Below are 19872 nucleotides of genomic sequence, written 5' to 3'. Positions count from 1 at the left end.
GCTACACGGGGCACGAACTAGGTAGTTCGAACTAGGAAGCCTACCTAGTTCGTGCCCCGTGTAGCCGCGCTGCACGGGGTTCGAACCAGCGGGGTTTTAAAAATGGCGGCTCCCCGCTTATGCAAATGAAGCCCGGGAAATTCAAATCCCGGGCTTCATTTGCAAGTGCGGTATGCCTACATTACCCTCCTAGTTCGAACTAGGAGGGTAGTGTAGACATACCCAGAGTCCCTTATTGTAAAACCTGACTGGACCCTGTGCTTAGGTGACAAGATATTTAAAAGATACAGAGTACAGAAACTTTCCTCCATTAACATGCACATTTAAATTCCTTCTCTTCAGGATTGTCTTGTAAACTATATGTTTGCAGACTCCATTCATATAAGCTACAGAGCAATGATTTAAATGAAGAAAAACAAAACTTTGAGCTAAGGACCCAAGCAACACTAGGTAAATCTTCTAGACTATGTCTGCACTGCACATTTATTTTGGAATAAGCTATTCCGGAAGAGATTTTCCAGAATAGCTTATTTCGAAATAACGCGTCTACGCACAAAATGCACATTGAAATAGCGCTTAGCTATTTTGAAATAGAGCGTCCACACTGATTGGATGCTGAATTGCATTTAAGGCCATCCCAAACCCGTTCAGGCAGGGCATCAGGTTACTTCCTGTGGCTCCTGCTTGAGGCTATCTGAGACGTGTGCTTAAACGGACCCACCCACCCCGGATAGCCGTTTCTCATTCTTCTGCTTGCTTGCCTACCTCTCTGAGGGACTGCAAAGCAAAGCATTTTCACTGTGTGCTTTGGTTGCCCCGCTTCTGGATAGTCTTCGGCTATTGCAGCTTGTGCTGCAAGTTATGCAGCACTTTCTGCTTGCTGTCTCCCAGGCTCTGCAGGAACCCAACCCACAGCTCTTCTGCGAGACCCTCCTTAGAGAGAGGTGGAATGAAGGAATGGGCTTCTCTAGGGAAAGCAGGGGTGAGGGTGGTGCAAGCCCCCTCCTCAGAAGGCTTTTTTCAGTCCTGCCCTCACAAAGCCCTGCCAGGGGTTGGGTGATTGTGGGGGGAGGGTTGCTCTTAGTGAGCGAGGGGGAGAGAGACCAGGAAGGTGGACTGGTAGAACTCTCAGGGGCTCCAGCACCCCTGTGATTCTCTGTTTGTCTCCTTCTGCAGGTGGTCAGGGCCATCAACACCATCCTGCTGTGCAGTCATCCGCCTTGGAGACGTGGATACCATCATCGCCGGGTGTGCCGACACAGGCTTCCCCAATTGCGGGTGGGCTATTGACGGCACCCACATTCCCATCAGGCCCCCGACCACGGGGCATCTCTGTATATCAGCCGAAAGAGATACTTTTCAATGGTCTTGAAGGCTGTGATGGATCACCAGGGCCAGTTCACCGACGTCTGTGTCGGCTGGTCAGGGAAGGTGCACAACGCACATATAATTAGGAACTCTACTGTGTTCCAGAAGCTGCATGATGGAACTTTCTTCCCTGACTGCACCATCAGGGTGGGGGATGTGGATATGCCCGTCTGCCTGGTGGGGGATGCGGCCTATCCCCTCCTGCCTTGGCTCATGAAGCCATACATTGGCCATCTCAACCTCTCTTGTGAACGGTACAGTGCCAGGCTCAGCAGCGTCTGCATGGTCATGAAGGGCTCCTTTGGCTGTTGGAAGGCACGGTTCAGATGCCTCCTCACCCGGCTGGACTTCGGGGAGCACAACATTCTGCATATGGTGGCTCCATGTTGTGTTCTCCACAGTGTGTGTGAGCAGAAGAGGGAGGCATTCCTGCCAGGGTGGGAGGCAGAGGCTGACTGCATCATCAGGGCCTACAAACAGCCGCACACTGCTGCCATCCAGCAGGCCCATCGGGGGCATGCGCATGTAGGAGACCCTGAGGGGGAGTTTCTCCTGTGGGCCCAGTGACATTCTCCCTTTGACCATCCCACTAGGGGCTTCTCCTTCATTCCTTACTGCCTTTTCTCCAGTAACCCCTCCCTTCCCCCCCTCCTTTCCCCCTTTCCTGGTGACAAACCACAAATCTGTTTTTGAAAAATTAAAAACTCTCTATTTTTTTAATGTGGGGTCAAAGAAACTGGGGAGAGACTGGGGAATGAACCTGGGAGAGGGGAGGAGAGAGGGGGAAGGAGGAGGGAAGGAGCGGGGAAAAAAACCTTGGAGGTGGGTAGAGGGAGCTGGAAAGGGGAGGAGGGATGAGGAGAGGCTCAGGACTAGGGCTGGGAGTGGTACCTGGCTCTGCTGATCCCGCTGCCACGTGTGCAGGGCCTCGGCATCTATGGAGGGATGGGGAGAGTATTGGGGGAGAAGCAGGAGAGGGAGTTGCAGCAACAGCAGGAGTGGGAGCAGAAGATGGAGCAGGCATCATGCTGACAACAAGCGAGTGCACATCTGAGCACAGAGAGTGGCCCTGCTCCTGCCAGGTGTCTCATCACAGCTGAATGTCCTCCTGGAGCCTGTGGTCGATGGTGCTGCCTCTGGAACTCATCCATTCGTCTGTGGCGCCTGTGGATGTCTCGGGTTCAGGAGACTGTCCCGGGTGGTATCGACCGCCCCCCCTCTGGCTGGTCCGGCTGTGGAGATTAAAGAGAGATGGTCAGTCATCCCTGAGGACACTGTGCCTGAAGCTTAGCCCTCATCTATGATCCAAGAGCGACAGTTCTTGGCTCAATCTAAGGAGACGTGTTTGGAGCAAGGCCATGTGCACTCTGACCAGTGGGCCCAAATGTTCCCAGGAGTGGGTGCAGCCCTGAGATTATGGGCATACCTGTGTGCCATGTGCGGGACTGCTGAGTATATGTGTGTGTGTGTGTCCTCAGCCTCCTTCTAGAGGTGGCTTGTGGAGGGAGAGCATGGGAGGCCTCTCCAGACACGCTGTGGCCATTAGTTCAAGGGTCCTCTGTGGCAGCCTCCTGGGGCTGTGTGGCCAGCAGCAGTGTGACACATGCTCCCACGTGCACAGGCTGCTGCGTGATCCCTGGGCAGCAAGGGCCAAGCGAGGAGCACCCAGCTACCCCTCGCCGCCCACCTCCTCCACACCTTGTGTGAAGGGAAAGTGATGGCATTCACAAGATGTTCCTTCCCCAACCTTGGACAACATCTGGGACACCTCCAAAGGGAGGGGTACTGGCTCCAGGGTAAGGAGGGGGCGGATGCTGGCCTCGTCCGGCTCCTGCTCCCCCTCATCGTCTCTCCTCCCTGTGAGGACAATGACGGGCTTCTTGAGCCCAGAGTCCACAACCAGGGGAGGAAGGGACTGTCCCTCCTCACCAGGATGTGGTCCAACTCTTTAAAATAAGGGCAGGTGTGGGGTTCTGCCCCAGAGCGGGAATTGCCCTTTCTGGCCCTAGCATATGTTGGGCAAGGGGCACCAGTTTTTTTTATGCCCTCCGTTTTGTTTTCCTCTTCAAGATATGGGTTACATAGTCCTAATCTGCCTGGTAGCCAGAGGATTCATAAGGGGAGTTAACCCTCCCCCCAGGGCTCTCTGTGTGCATGTCATCAGCACAACCCAGCGGTGCTAGGGCGACAGCTAGCAGGCTGTTTGGCCTTGTAGGCAGTCTGGGGCAGAAGCCAGCCTGGTTGCTGACAGCCCTTTGTGGTGCAGCAATCCAGTTGCACAGCTGTAATGACTGCTAGCTCAGGTGGTTTTAGTTAGGAGGCTGCAGCAGAGCCAGTCATACACACACGCATATGCACCATCTCGTCCTTCAGTCCACACACCGCACGGCGTGTCAAGCATAGAAGAATGGAGACTGTACACTTACCTGGGTTCCTTCAACTCCGTGTTGCCTCAACTTGGTTCCTGTCACCTGCCTCTTTTCTCCAGTCACTGAGACAGTGGTAGGATTGTTTTAAACCATTCCTATTTGGGGTTCTGGCCTCATGCCAGGCTTTATTTGTGACAACCAGATTTTATGTTTGCTTTCTAAGTTTAGTATTTTGTTACATAAACCAGTTATTGTTTTAGCTATTTTTGTTTGACTTGATTAATGCACGGAGATACAGATACGGTGCAGGTATAGAACCTATGTCCTAATAGGCAGGATTCAGTCCTGGTCTAATAAGCAGAGCTTCCTAACCTTCATCCGCACCTGCTCCTGGGTGCAGATGTGCCCTTTGTTGGCCAGGCTGTTGGCCATCTGTCCATAGACCTCAGCATTCCTGCATCTAGTGCGCAGATCTTGGAGGTTGGTCTTGTCACCCTAAACCTCAATAAGGTCCAGGATCTCTGCACCAGACCAGAAGGTGCATATCTGTTTTTGGCCCCTGGCAGGCTCCTGAGTGCTGTCTGACATTTTCCTGGGAGCAGTGGACTGGCTCATATTGCAGGAAAAGCAAGGCAGGTGCAGCTGCAGGGTGGCTCAGGCCTGTCAGGGCCTCCTTTGTGCCACAAGCCCTTTCTTCTGAGGCTACAGCTTTAAGGGCTCCAGGGGAAGGGAAGGGAATAGAGTTTGGTGAAGACTGGACCGAGCAGTCAGCAGGGCACCCTGGAAAGAGCTGGAGCCCCTTATTTCGAAATAACAGCTTTTACCCTGTCTACACAGCCCCTATTCTGAAATATCTATTTTGGAATAGATGTTATTCTTCGTAAAATGAGGTTTACAGAAGTCGGAATAAGTCGTCAATTATTTTGAAATTATTTCAAAATAACAGAATTGCTGTGTAGACGCTCACATAGTTATTTTGGAATAACAAATCTCTACTGCTGTATCTTAAGCCTGAAGTTATCAGTGAAAGGGCTTGGTCATTCTTTAAATGAGGGTTTTTCCAGGTGCACATTTAATAGAAAATTAACTTTATATTAGGAGCACACTCACTGTGCCCCAAAAGATTCAAGTAAAGAGGGGAACTTTCTACAGGTAAATTCCATATTCACCACACATGGTAGGGGGATATGCTGCCACAGAGAAAAGTATTCTCCTTCCCTGATTCCTGCAAAGAGGGTATGGGGAATCACTGTTGAAAATGTGAGCACCTGTACTTTCAGCAGTGTGAAGATTTCCCAAGTGTGTCAATTTGTATAGCATGGCCTGGCTTTCTATCTATAAAACTACGATGCAACTAGCCTGATAGCATCTATTCGGGGTTTGCTCATGCTGGATGCTAAGGAATGGCTGGCATACCGTTAGAGCTTGTGACAGGGCGGACTCGCCCCGCACTCCCGGCAGGGAAGTGGCTGGGGTAACGTGGCAGGAGCTGCAGGGAAAAGAAAGCGGCGCCACACCTGCAGCGCATGCACTGTGTGTCTGGCCGGCCCGGCCGGAGAACAGCGTCGGCTCACGGAGGGGGCGAGGGATGCAGAGGGCTCCCCATCTTTACGGCCCTGGATTGGGACCTGGAGTGAGGGCAGGCCCAGGTCACCCTTCCACCACCGTGAATCGAGCCAATGAGTACCTATGCGTGGGGGGGAGGAGAGAGTGGGATATGGCTAGAACTATGGGTATGAACTTGTGGGGCAAGAAGTGCTGACCCCCAGAACACATGGAGACATATGTACATAAATGTGGAACTACTGAAGAACCCAAGGGTGCTCTCGAAGGCCATTACACTGGGTGCGGGCACCGGGGCGGGGAGGTAGGACATGCAGTGAGCCACAGAGCTATTATGCGAAAGACAGAAAAAAAGATGTGTGGACATGATACAAGTGGGAGTAGGACTGTGTTATGGAAGTCCCCAAAGTTGATAGGTATTTGGATAAGATTTTCAGTTCTTGGCCCTCTCTTTAATGTGCCAAACAAGAAGTTTGGATCTGAATATGTACTTTCCTGATGTTTGGGGTAACTGAGAGATAGCACTTTGGTTTCAACACATCTGTATGTAAGCTGTTGTTTTACAGCTTCTGTTCTGTTCAGATTTTTATTGAAAGCTTCCCCCTTCTCTGCTCCCTTCTCCTCCCATATTCAATACATGACTGACACTAGTACAGCATGTATTATTCAGTCCAATAGTGCACTAGCGTATTCTTCCTATCCTTGGTCAGGATGAAATTTAATCTTAACCTACAAATATAAGAGAAACCTTCTGTGGCTGGGACCATGCTTTGGGAGGAATGAATGAGGGTTGTGTATGTTACTGCCTTCTGTAGAGCATTAGGTGTAGCTCTGGCTGGGTTGGGCCCATCGTGGTAAGGGCTGTTCCAACTGGACAAGAGCACCCCTGCCTATGGTGCACTGTCCCAGCCAGGATGGCACAGGCCCACTGCAGACAGGGCCTTCTCTGGCCATGCTGGAGCACCCCTGCCCATGGAGAGTCCCACCAGGCTGAAGCAACCCCCTACCCATGGCAAGTGGAAAGCTGCTCCGACTCCCACCAATTCACCAGTTAACCATTCACATCCCTAATTGGGATTGGAAAGTATGCAGTATATGAGGCAGAAGACTGCAGAAAGAGAATGTATGATTTCATGATTAAGGGAGCTAGATGTTGCCCTGGAGAACTGAATTCCAACCTCGCCTGTGTCACAATGTTGTGTGTGCTGGACAAGTCACATGAGCCAAATGTTTCACACATGATCACTAATTGTGTGCTCACCATATTATGGGTACCCAACCTGACCCAAGGATCTGATTTGCAGAGCACTAAGTTGCAATTGACATCAATGGGAGCTGTGATTTGAACATAGAAAGTGCTGTATAACGCTAAATACTCTGATAGATCTGTGTTAAGTGTCTTGTATAGGGCACTCAAAGTTACTGGATCCTTTTGACCTTAAGCACTCTGTGCCTAATTTCCTCAGTTGTCAGTTGGAATAATAATTCCATTTTACCTTTCAGTGGGTCAAGAATACATTAACATTTGTGAATCCCTACATATCGCTACTGATGTAATGAATGCCCCAGAAAATCACATGAAGAAATTAATACTTCTGTTTTCAGAGCAGGGTTGAATGGTGTTTAGTAAATAAGGCTTGGGAGCACATATTGAACAACAGGGTAAAATAAAATATTGAACAGCTGGTCATTCAATGAGTATTGTCTTTCTTAAGCACAGAAGGAGGCAGGGGTTCTCTGGAAAGGCAAGTATGTGACCATGTAATTAGAGCTTATTGTAAAGTTGGCACACTAAGGGGGATGAAATCAGGCCTTTCCTAACATTTGAGAGTTTGACTTTGCAATGTTAGCATTCTTTTAACAGTTATTTTGGTTGTGATTACTATGTATATAGTTCCCCCTTTCTTCCATAAAGATATGGGACCAGTTTCACACCATACTTTACTCTTCTTTGTGCTAAATAACAGACTCACATTTTTACCAGTAATGCTGCAGCTAGATAAAGAATTAAATAAGACATGCATCCAAGGTGGCATTAACACTTTCTCCTGGGCAGCCAAGGTCACTTAACCAAAGCGCAACATGTCACATATTCTACATCAGTTTCTACTTTACCTGTCTAGCCTTAATGATAATATAAAGGAGGAATGTACAATATTAGCAGTAGTGAGGGTAAATAGACTATGGAAGTGTGGGTTAATAGTGCTATCAACTCCTCCCAATTTAGTATCACCTGGAAGTTATATTGTCAAGTTGTTAATCCTGCTTTATAAGGGCATAGGCCATCCCTGGGTAATCCTTGAAGATGCATTCCAAGTTGATTTTCCCAGACTGAGATGCAAATAGGTTCACTTTAATAGCCAGGGCAAGGTGAAGCCAACAAATTAGCTCCACACCTTTTAATAAGGATTCTGCTCAGAGACAATTACAATACAGGCAGTCCCCGGGTTATGTACAAGATAGGGACCGTAGGTTTGTTCTTAAATTGAATTTGTATGTAAGTCGGAACTGGCATCCAGATTCAGCCGCTGTTGAAACTGACCAGCAGCGGCTGAATCAGGCACGCCTGGGGCAGAGCAGCTGGAGTGCTGCTGGGTTGGTCCCGCAGCACTGCTCCTCGGCGATACTGGACCAACCCGGCAGCACCCCAGCTGCTCTGCCCCAGGTGTTCCCAAGTCAGCCGCTGCTGAAACTGACCAGCGGCTGACTACAAGAAGCCTGAGGCAGAGTTGCTCTGCCCTGGGCTTCCTGGAATCAGCCACTGATCAGTTTCAACAGCGGCTGAATCTGGACGCCTGGGACAGAGCAGCTGGGGCGCTGCCGGGTACGTCCCCGCAGCACCGCACCTCTGCGCTGCGGTGACCAACCCAGCAGCACCCCAGCTGCTCTACCCCAGGTGTCCCCAAGTCAGCTGCTGCTGAAACTGATCAGTGGCTGATTCCAGGAAGCCAAGGGCAGAGCAGCTCTGCCTTGGGCTTCCTGTAGTCAGCCGCTGGTCAGTTTCAGCAGCGGCTGACTTGGGGACGCCTGGGGCAGAGCAGCTGGGGTGCTGCTGGGTTGGTCCAGTAGCGCCGCACCTCGGCGCTGTGGGACCAACCTGGCAGCCCCCCAGCTGCTCTACCCCAGGCGTCGGCGAGAAAAGCCTGGTCTGCTGGGGGGGGGGGGCGCACTAGCTGCGCCCCCCCCCCCAGCAGACCAGGGAGACGCGGAGCAGCTTTTCTCGCTGCGGAGGACGCGGGCGGCGGGACCGCCGCAGCGCGTCTCGGCGGTCTGCTGGGGGGGGCGGGCGCAGCTCGTTCGGGGTTCCCTCACTCTGTTCTTAAGTAGGGATTCAACGTAAGTCGGATCCACGCAACCCAGGGACTGCCTGTATATACTTTGTTAAGATCCTCATTTCAGACCATAGTTGTGAGCTCACAAGTCCTTAAAAGAAAGCCTTGGGTTAGGCTGGTTTCCTAGAGCCCAAAACCAAAAAGCAACCACTACCTGCTGCAGCCTGCACAATTACAACTACCTCTCCTGCCCCTGTTGCTCTTTCGCTCCACCGCAAGGTGGGATTCAGGGCCTCTTTGATTATTCCAAGCTACCGGCTCCAGCCTGTTCCTTAAAAGGGTAGTACACACTCCCTCACACATTGAGAACATTGATGAAGATATTAGGTAAGACCAAACCTTTTTTTCTCAGTTGTTATTCCATGTAACTGTATTCCTCTCCAAAACAATATGAATTATTATTTTTAATCCACGATTTAATAGGATCTGCCCTGTTAAACACTACAATATGTTTTGCTAGGTCAATGCATTTCATTTACTTGATTCTCTTTTATTCACTCATTTTGTGATTCTAACAAAATAAGGAAGCTCATTGGCCTGGCAAGATTTATTTTTTATAAATCTTCACTGCTTAATGTTGCATGGGGCATGGAGCCTGCAGAGTTATGCACTGATTTCTAACTATGTATATAGACCCACTAACTTCAGTGGGATTATTCACATGCTTACAAGTGAATCAGCACAAGCCTTTATATAGGCTCACACCTAACCATTTTTCTCCCTCATGGTTCTTCCATTATCAGGAACAGCAATTAGATATCCAGGATGTTGACTGCCTGAATTTCAGTGAACAGCTTTCAATGGCTCAGATATGATCACTGCCAAAACAAATTCAACACAGAGCTCTTGTCTCTGCTCCGTTTGTTTATCTAACAGTTCTGATTGTCCAACGCCTTCAGACAAATTCTGCTTTGGTTTTCTGAAACTGCACAGAGACAAATGACCAGAATATTCCCTTTCAAGGCCACCTTTCTCCAGATTGTCAAATTTAACAAAATCACCTCAAATCCCAACATATCAATTTCAACTTCTATAACATACAAGAAAATAATCCCAGTAAAAGGTATGTAGATATCAAAAACAACCTCCACAAAAGTTTTCTACGCTCTTTTCTCCTTCTTCCCTATGCTACCTACCTACCTATCCTTAATCAATATAAAAAGAGCAAACACTTTCAACATGTTTTCACAGGCCCCTATGTTAAATTACAAATGTGTTCATCATCCAATTCCCATAGTCCAATTCCCATAGTCCATAGGGAATAACCAGAAGTAAACCTGGCAGCCAAGTGACAAAAATCTTTGAAATAGCTCACAATGGACAAAGCTTGACCCCCCACTTAAATCAGTCATTGACTGCCAGATCGGACATTACATAGTTATTTCTCAAAGAGGGTTTCATCATGAAAGATGTTGAACATTCTCAGCTCTTGTAGGACTTCACACGTTATGGGATCAAGCCAAGATTCTGTAATCACATCCTTGTCTGTAATCACATTGTGACGCCCCAGGCCACCCCGCAGCATTTGTCCCGAGGGCTCTCTACTGTCCTAGAGCTCCGAGTCCCACAGTTTCCCCTGTTTGCGCGTTTATCTTCGTTTTCCCACTCCCTAGCAAGGCGGGAGGGGAAGGGGGGCCCAGGCCCGCTCACTCTCACGGGCCCCAGCCCAGGGCCCTAAGGGTTCTGGTTCAATTGCCCCGAACCTGGCTGATGGGGTGTGACCCCTTAACGCGTCAGCCCACCAGTCAATCCTGACTCTGCCCTGGGCTGCTTCCTTCCCCTCCGGCTCCGGTGTTCCCCGACACCCAGCTGCCTGGGCCAACCGCTCACCGGGCTGAGTACTGCTGCCGCTGGGCCGCTCCTCCCGTCGACCGGGGCGGTCCGCTCAGCTCCTTCACTCCCCCTTGTCTTGGTGCTGCGGGGCCATTTTAAAGTTGGCGCCGGGGTCGCGACCCTGGCGTCCTGCGGCGGTCCCGCCCCTCGTGACGGGGCGTCCTTTAGTTGCCAGGGCGACGCGACTCCTGTCTCCATGGCGCCCGGATGACGTCATCCGGCGTGCCTAAGGCCGGCGCGCTCCTCGCTGCCGCCGAACACCGCGGGCAGAGCTGGGCGGCGCACGGCCTCCCGCTGTACAGTGCGGCTTGGGCGGGGGCCCCCGCCACGAGCGGGGCTGCCCCGTCACACACATCCTTATCTTAATATTCCCAGGAGGAGATAGCGCTTTCTTTCTAGATACTGTAGTTTCTTACATTGGCAGAGTAGGGTAATGCCCGTCACCCAAACTGCAAGCCTCAGGTGCAGGGAGCCTGCATATGCAATGCAATAAGTTCTACAGCGGAGACTAGATGTGGGGTTCCCAGTTTGCACCCTCAGGACAGAGAGTCAGAATTTTGTTTATATACAGAATGATCAACAAGTGATTAAGATAAGAAAGGGCTGTTAGAATGTTTCCTAAAATCAAAGGACCTGTTCCAAGCTTGGTGAGTTGCAAAAAATAAGTAGCCTAAATTGTTGTATTTAGGAAAAGGTAACAAAGTTACTACAGGTTGCACCAGCCTGGTCTTGCTCTTGGGACCTGTTTGGTTCCAGATGAGGGATTTTGCAGGACCAGGGTGATCACTTCTGGCTCCGCTGCTGCTGGCCCCACCCCCTGCCATGCTGCCCCACCTGGATTCCCAGTTCCCTCAGAAGCCCAGCTGGGTGATGTGCGGGGCTTCCTCCCATCCTCCATCCCCCACAAATGAACCATGCACCAGGCTCCCTGGCTCCCCTGGGCAGCTCAGCTGGGTCTCATATGCTGGGCTTCCCACCCCTTCTACTGCCCAGCTGCACTACACACCAACCTTCCCATTTCCCACCCCCTGAGCCCCGCTGAGCCATGCGCCAGCTCCTGCCCCCCCTGGCAGCACAGCTGGGCAATGCACATGGCTCTCAGACCCCCCACTCCCTGCAGCATGTCCGGACTCTCTGATATTCTCTGGACCATGGATTTTGCTGGAGCAGAGAGTCCCAGTTTATAGAGGTGCAACCTGTAATATCTTTGAGAAGATTACTGATTTTTTAGACAAAGGAAATGTGGTGAATCTAATCTACCTGTACATCAATGAGGCATTTAATACAGACTCATGTGAGAAATGATTAGTTAAATTGCAAAAGATGGGGTATGTCTACACTACCCTCCTAGTGCGAACTAGCAGGGTAGTGTAGACATACCGATGGGGATTAATATGAGAACCGAAAGGTGGATAAGGAACTGATTAAAAGGAAGACTCCCACATGTCATACTGTAAGGTGAACTCTCAGGCTAGATTAGAGGAAGGTTAGTAGTGGATTTCCTCAGGGATCAGTCTCAAGACCAATCTTATTTAACATTTTTAATAACTGACCATGGCGCAAAAAGTGGGAATGTGCTAATAGAACTTGCCGATGACACAAAGTTAGGAGGTATTGTCAATACAGAAGAGGACCAGAATATCATACAATCCTTGTAAACTGGAGTAATAAAAATGGGATGATATTTAATAGTGCAAAGTACAAGGCCATGTATTTAAGGACTAACAAGAATTTTTCCAGAAAGCTGAGGACTTGTCAGTTAGAAGTGACAGTGGAGAAGAAAGTTGAGGGAATTGGTTGATCACAAGATGACTGAGCAATCAATATGATATGGCTGTGAAAAGGCTAATGCAGTCCTGGGATCAGGTAAGGCATTTCCAGTAGACAGGGAAGTGTTAGACATTATACCAGCCACAGGTGAGACTTCAACTGGAATACTGTGTGCGCTTCTGGTTTCCTATGTTTAAGAAAGATGACTTCAAACTGGTCTGGGTTCAGAGAAGGACTACTAGGATGATCTGAGGAATGGAAAACCTATCTTATGATAGGAGACTCGAAGAGCTTGGCTTGTTCAGTCTAACCAACAGCAGGTTGAGTGGAGATGTGATGACTCTGTATAAATAGAGGAATAAATACTGGGGGAGGGGACAGGAGTTATTTAGGATAAGCAGCAGTGAGGGACCCAGCCAAAATACATGTTCATACATCAAGAAGTTTAGGCTTGAAATTAGAGGAAGGTTTCTAACCATCAGAGGACTGAAGTTCTGGAGCAGCCTCCCAAGGGGAACAGTGGGGGCAAAAAACCTAACTGGCAGCAGTGGCAACTAAGAGGCCAGGCCCCTTTGCGTCACTGCCAGAGTGCCGCTTCAAATGCTCTGTGTGGCTCTGACGGCTGGGAGGGGGGCATGCCACGGTCTGGGTGCTGCTGAGGATTGGCCTCACCTATCTCATAAGTGGAGCCTGATGGTTTAGGCATTCTCACAGCACACCTAGAGATTAGGCGCTGCATAAAACACAGAGATGGAGCAGGAGTGTGTGTCCCAGAATAGCTACATAGCCTGGTGGTTAGGGCACTCAGCTGTGATGTGGGTTCAGGAAGTCCCTGCTCCAAAACAAACAGAGCAGGATTTTTCACAAGGGGGGCTGACTGGGTTTAGGTGCCTAACTCCATGGGAGGGTTTCAACTCATCAGCACCACGGGATCTGCTGCAGACGTGCTGGTCTGGGTGTCTGGGGTTGTCCCTGTCTGCGGCAGGCCCAGGTGGGCTGCAGGTAGGGACTGGTCTGGGCCAGGCTGGAGCACCCCCCATAAGTGGTTAACTCGTTCACCAATTAAACAGGATTTTACATCCTTAACCCCAACACTTTCATCTGCACTTTATTCCTAGCTAGCTTAAGTGGATCTCTGCTCAGTTTCTGAGAATCCCTTTTTAGACACCTAACTCTCCCCCTGCACAGGCAACTGGTGCCAGCAGAGGGAGGGGATGCTGAGAGGGCCGAGCAGAGGAGGGGGCATGAGGAGGCACCACATTTAACAATTAACATTTTGGCAGGGGCACAGAGGAGTGGTGTACTTCCTGAGTGCTGCCACGAATCGCCTGTCTCCCCAGGCATTGTAGAGGGAGGCAGGGCACCTAATTCAGGACTGAGAATTCCACTAGGCAGCTAGACAGGGCCCCTAAGGGTGTAACAACTACATTCTTTTGTGAATCTGGCTGTATGTACAAAGAGAGTCTTGGAGCACCCGTGTAACTTGGAAAGACAAGCAAATCCACATGTCAAACAAGGCGCTCCTCCTCCTGTCCTAATGATGATTTTACAAACTCACTTAGCTGAGCAGCTTAGAATTCAATATCGGTATTAATTTATCACAAGAGCTACCCTTCACTGTAAACTTGCATGTCCTACTTGTATGGCATCCAAAGTACACTTGAAATTTCAGAAGACTATAAGTTACAGAGTAGGAGTCAGAGAGCTGGGAATATGTTAGGTAAGAATGTTTTCTTTTAAGAATTTTAAGAATTGACTTGGGAACAATTACAAGTACCAGAAAGGACATTCAAAGCAAATACTACTTCTTTGCAAAGAGCATATCCTATGTATTTGTGATGTTTTTTCAATTGTGCCTACTATGGATATGAACAATTATCTGACATCTGATTAAAACTATGTACATTGAAAGGCCACTTCCTTCTGTGCCCACTCTATGGCTGTGTCTACACTAGCATGAATTTCCGGAACTGCTTAAAACGGAATACTATTCCGTTTTCAGTTTTTCCGGAAAAGGAGTGTCTACATTGACAGGCTGCTTTTCCGGAAAAGCCCTTTTTCCGGAAAAGCGTCTGTGGCCAATGTAGACGCACTTTTCCGGAAAAGAGCCCCGATCGCCATTTTCGCGATCGGGGCTTTTTTCCGGAAAAGACTACTGGGCTGTCTACACTGGCCCTTTTCCGGAACAGTGTTCCGGAATAAGGACTTATGCCCAAGTGGGAGCAGAATAGTTTTTCCGGAATAGCGGCTGATTTTGTACAGTAGAGCGTCATTGCTTTTCTGGAAATTCAAGGGCCAGTGTAGACAGCTCGCAGCTTATTCCGGAAAAGCTGCTGATTTTCCGGAATAAGTGGCCCAGTGTAGACACAGCCAAGATGTTTAAAGCCACGATAGAGGAATACTGGATTCTGCGTGCAAAATCATAATGGCTTTAGTTGAACATTATGCAGAGGGTTGTACAATAATTGATTTGGAAAATATTTTTACTTAGTCACTTTCTGATCTCTTTGTTTTGGTGCCTCCACTATATACAAGGGAGCAGAAGATCATAGAGAACTGTGGGAAGCACTGGATTCCTGGCAGCAAGAGCAAAAAAACAAAATAAGCTCTTTAATCTACTTATAAGGATGATGAGTCATGCTCACTGTTTTGCACTGCCTTCTATCTAAATTGTGACTATAGAAACCAATATTGCAGAGACATTAGGGCAATTAGGATGAGACACAACTGGAGATAGTAAGGGAGAATGGGCTGCAACATACTCACTGTGACGGACCGGGCTGGGTCTGGGCACAGCTGAGGGTGTCCGCTCAGGGCAAATTGCTCAGCCTCGGGGCTCCTTACTGCCCCAGACTGGAGACCTTCCCAAACAGGCCACAAACCAGTCACACCGAGTGCTTCAGTTGCTGATCTGGCCAGCCAGAAGTCTTAGAAGCAAAACCCCTCAGACACTCCAGCTCTTCCTATACTCCAATCAGCCCCAGGCTTAACACACAGATGAGGGGTTATAGAACCCGATCTCACCTACCCCAAATGGGTTCTTCCGGTCCCAAGAAACCAGCCACAGTTCCCAGGATAATTTATACTCTGGATCTTATCCACAAGTTTACGCTGAGCCAATCCTTTAGAATCCAAAATCTAAAGGTTTATTATTAAAAGAAAGAAAAGCATGAGTGTAAGGTTGCTAAAGAATAATATATTACATGCATCAAATCACCCAGTTCTTGATACAGGCTCGTAGTAGAGATGTTCTAACTGCTGGCTTAAAAGTCTTTGGTGTACATCCTATGTCAGGATGGGTCCACAGTTCTTTCTGGCTCGCGGTTCCCTGCAAGGCTGCATTTGGGATTAGGAGCAAAATTGAAGGCAAAGATGGAGGGTGTCACATGGCACTTATATACCTCTCCTGGCATCTTCTTGGCCAGAGAAGGTTACACGGTCCAACAACCTATCCTTGTGTTCCAAGTCAGCAACCATTATTCTGGCTGGCTTGCAGGTATCCAGGCATTCCTTCAGTCTCTGGCACTTGGAGATCTATTGTCCCTGGAGCCTTGCTAATTAGCATAGCCATTGGCTGAGCATTCCTTGCCCAATGCTCAGCCACAGTCAGAGAATTTTCCAGCATCCCTATGGAGTACATGTTTATAACTCCACATACAGATATTATACAATTACATGAAGAGCATATACAGAATCAATAGAACATAAGCTTTCGTTTGACACCTCACATGGCCCCCCTTTGTACCAACCTTTGGGGCAAACACCCCCCTATGGATGCAGCAGTGATCTGTCTGCTTCCCTTAAAATCCAGTAACATGACACTCACTATTATTACTGCTTATGTCTCTGTGTCTATTACAGCACATCCAGGCCATGGCTACATTGATCAATGTCATCAAGAGCAGGGACTGTGCTTTAGCAAGGCTGCTCTGTCTGCAACTCAGTCCAGAAGAGACACATTAGGCTGGTAGGTTGTGGGAACCAATAGGAAAGAGTCTGACCAACTTTTGTTAATCAGGTTTGCAACCTGGGGATACTGTTGGTTCAACAGCTGCTTCAATATGCCCAGGTAGGAGTGGCGGCCATGATGTTCATGTTGAGAAAGTTTCAGGTTTTGCTTTGGTGTACCTACCTTGCCCTGGTGCTTCTCACCTTCAGCACCTAGAGATGAGGCAGCTGCCATGCAGTTCACATGGGGCCCATTGCCCTGATACCCTTAAGGCCACTCACAACCTTTTCTTTTTAGAATGTGCAGCCTGCCCATTTGTTGCAGGGTGTTCTGCATAAGCAGCATATGAAGCTTATATTTAGTGATCTGCAGGGGTTTCTGATTCATTTCCAGGGCAATTAAGGGTGATGGTTTTATTCTACAATATAATAAAGTCATAAATGGTTGGAGTCTTGGTCATCTCAGAGTCATTTTTCACTGCACCATAACTACAGCAATTAAGAGGGAGTCCCGATGGAGCCCTTGAACTAACAGCTCCCTTATTTGAGGGGGCAGGACACAGAGCATTCAGTGAGGGGGCTCAGTTGCAGAATACAATTTCTGCTTTCCTGTCTCAGAGCCTGCATTTGTTGAATTTCATGTTATTCTACAAGGTACAGTTATTGCTTTCCCAGGCTTTTCCACAAAATGAAGGAAAGAAAAGGAGGAGGTACCTGAGGGCAATTGTGGTTTTGGAGACCTCCAGGAGATCTAAGAGGTCTCAGTGATTTAGAAATGGTTGTATAACCTGGCACTTGTGAGTGCTTATGCACCCAAATGAATTCCTCATGTTCGTTAAAGAGATTAATTTATATCAATATACAAAATTTAAAAGTGAGGTTATTACTTGCCCATATAAACTTTAATAACTTTCTGCAAAACAACTTCAGTTGCCAACTGAATTTAAAAAGAAACCCTAAATAAATAGAAGAAAATTATATTCTGCCCAGAAACATGCATATCCAACTCCACAGGACATCAACTTCATTTAAACACTCTCAACTGAGAGAGTCTTTTGGACCTTGATGATTTTTTATTTGCATGTTTAAAGAATGTGAGTATGAATGCAAGCTAAAGAGAAATTCAAAGCAGACTGAAAATATGCATGCATTTAAAAAGATCATAATATATGATTTGCACAATTGGTTGAGGCAGTTGACATCTTTCTTGCACACCAAGCTGATTTAATCAGTATGTCCTCAGGCTCCTTTCAAGTATGCCTGGTGATATTGCTTATGTTCTTTTTTTTTTTATTAAGAACAGGCATGATTAAAAATAAACCTGAAGATAACCCTCAAGATTAAATTATCTGCTCGTTCTTTATCAGTATCCGTGCCACACACATCATTGTATGGTACTAATAATCACTTAGGCCATGCACAGAAATTTACCTTTGACCCCTCTTGAGGGAGCGTGCTTTTCCATTCCTCCTTTGTCCCACCCCCGCTCTGGTAGAAGCTCGCTCTTCCTTCCCCACACTAACCCCACAAGCCATTGCTTGTTCATCTCTTGCCCTGCAGCTCCTGGGGCTGGGAGGAGTCCTGTGCTCCGAATGTTTATGGATTCATGCTGCTGCTTTCTCCCCTCCACTCTCCTCTTGCTGATGCTGCTACTTATATAATGCCACGAATTTACAGAGCACTTCACAAAAAAAAAGTGTGATAATAACAATAAAAGAGTTGGTATCCAACAAATGGTGGGAAAATACATATGGTTTGTTTTTAATTTTTACTATAAGACTTACCCGGCATTGTTTGGGTCCTTCAGGGCAGGGGGCTGGCAGTGTGGAGGATGCAGGAGTCAGGGCAGGGGCTTGGAGATGGCGGGGGGGGGGGGAGAGCAGGGCAGGAGGCTGGGGGTGTGGGAATGTGCGAATTGAGGGGTGAGGAGAGGTTCAAGGGAGGGGCTCCCATCCGGCAGGGCTTTCTGTCCCCCCATTAGTCCCCTCAACTAACCCCCCAGGCTGTCACAAGTCTTTTCTCTCTCTCTCTTTCTATCCCAGCCCCCTAGTGGCCGCTCTCAGTATTTTCCCGCTTCTCTGTCTCTCCCTCCCTCCCCACCCCCACTTTTTCATGTTCTGTAAAACAATCCCATTCCTGGCACTTCACATTTTCTTGGCACAACCAAACCCTGACCATGCTTTAAGGAAGGTTAAGAGGAAGCAATATACAGAGTGTCCCTGCTATACATAGCCTTAGTATACGTCGGTTCCGCACTAATGTCGTTGACGCTTGTGTTATAAGTCCTCCCATTCCTCACTCTTACATTGCACACACACGCACACATACACCAAAAGACCAATTTGCACAAACAGAAGTCAGCCACAGGGGGAAAAAAATCCCCACTTTATGTCATTTCGCTATACATCCATGTTTTTTGGAACATATCTTGGATGTATAGCAGGGACACACTGTACCAAATTTGATGGTCCTAGCTCTTACTGTCTAGGAGGAGTTCTTTAACAAACTCACAGATGGACAGACAGATAGACATACATTTCTAAAATATATAGATAAATTAAATGTATTTTTAAATAATGTGATAAAATGTAATACTTCAGTGAGGAGTAATTGAAGGTTTTTAAATGTGCTCATTAACAACCCTAATACCGTTAATCTGATTTTATCATATAAGGTCACGATCACTAGAGTAATCAGTTTTATCTGAATTCAGCTATTTTTGCATAAATTACTGTTGTAATCCAACCAGGCAAACATTACTACAGTGAAAATATCAGAGGCAGCAGTGTGTTTTTATTGAACTTTTCATTTGAGTTAAAGAGATAAATTTATATCAATATACAAAATATAAAAGTGAGGCTATTATTTGCCCATATAAACCTTAACAACTTTCTGCAAAACAGCTTCAGTTGCCAATTATATTTTAGGAATTGGGATTTGTATGCTTTTATAAGAGCATGCCTGGAGCATATGATTTTCAATTAAGTTCCATAGGATTACATATTTCATGTGATTAATGATTTCTCCTCTTTGAAGTTTTAGATCAATAGTGTAATAGAAATCAGAATCTATGCTTTAATACAGGAGTGGGGAATCTAAGTGCCAGGGGTCAGATGCAGCCCCTGACTTACCTGTATCTGGCCCCTGAGGCTCGGGGCTCTCCCCAGCATTGAGGAGCCCACACTGGTGAACGGTGGGTTTTTGTTTGGTTGGTTTTGTTTCTCACTTGTGTGCAGCCCCTGACTGATTTTTCTGTGGGTCACTGGCCCTGACCCAAAAAGGTTCCTCACCCCTGCTCTAATGTTTCTTTTTCTTCCTTTTTCATTTGGAAATTCAGTAAGCTATAGAACAAAGTTCTCTTCTAATAGTTAAGACTCTTCAGTTATAAAAAAGACAAACCTAAGCATTTTCCAAGATGTTAATAGATTAACTTTTAACTCTACTTTGAACTTGTTAAATGACTGATTAACTTTTTCCTCAGTGTTTAACTTCAGAAATGAAGGCACAACGTAGACTTGTTTATTTCTTCCCATTTCCCACATACACTGTGCTTTTTACCAGGAACTCAGTAAAATTACTCACAACAGAGTACAATGCACCACTAAGTAGAAGATCATCATGAAAGCTTATGAACCACTTAAATCCCACTTAAGCACTTAGAATGCAGTTTGAAATTTAAGTGGTACATA

At 47.6% G+C, this 19872-nt stretch overlaps 1 long non-coding RNA gene across 2 annotated transcripts in view; it reads right to left on the bottom strand.

Moving 5' to 3' along the window:
* Positions 1–208: 208 nt before the first annotated feature.
* LOC112546609 (uncharacterized) overlaps positions 209–19872 on the bottom strand; it is a 77098-nt gene continuing 57434 nt past the window's right edge. For both annotated transcript variants that reach the window (XR_012900575.1, XR_012900574.1), the window contains 2 exons: positions 15264–15373; positions 209–2600 (listed from right to left, as the gene is read on the bottom strand). This is a non-coding gene — a long non-coding RNA (uncharacterized LOC112546609). The remainder of the gene's footprint in view (positions 2601–15263; positions 15374–19872) is intronic.

Source organism: Pelodiscus sinensis, chromosome 1 (genome assembly GCF_049634645.1).
Source record: "Pelodiscus sinensis isolate JC-2024 chromosome 1, ASM4963464v1, whole genome shotgun sequence".
NCBI classification, from domain to species: domain Eukaryota; kingdom Metazoa; phylum Chordata; order Testudines; family Trionychidae; genus Pelodiscus; species Pelodiscus sinensis.
The sequence above is the reverse complement of the archived record's forward strand: the minus strand, read 5'-3'. Positions and strand labels throughout refer to the sequence as shown.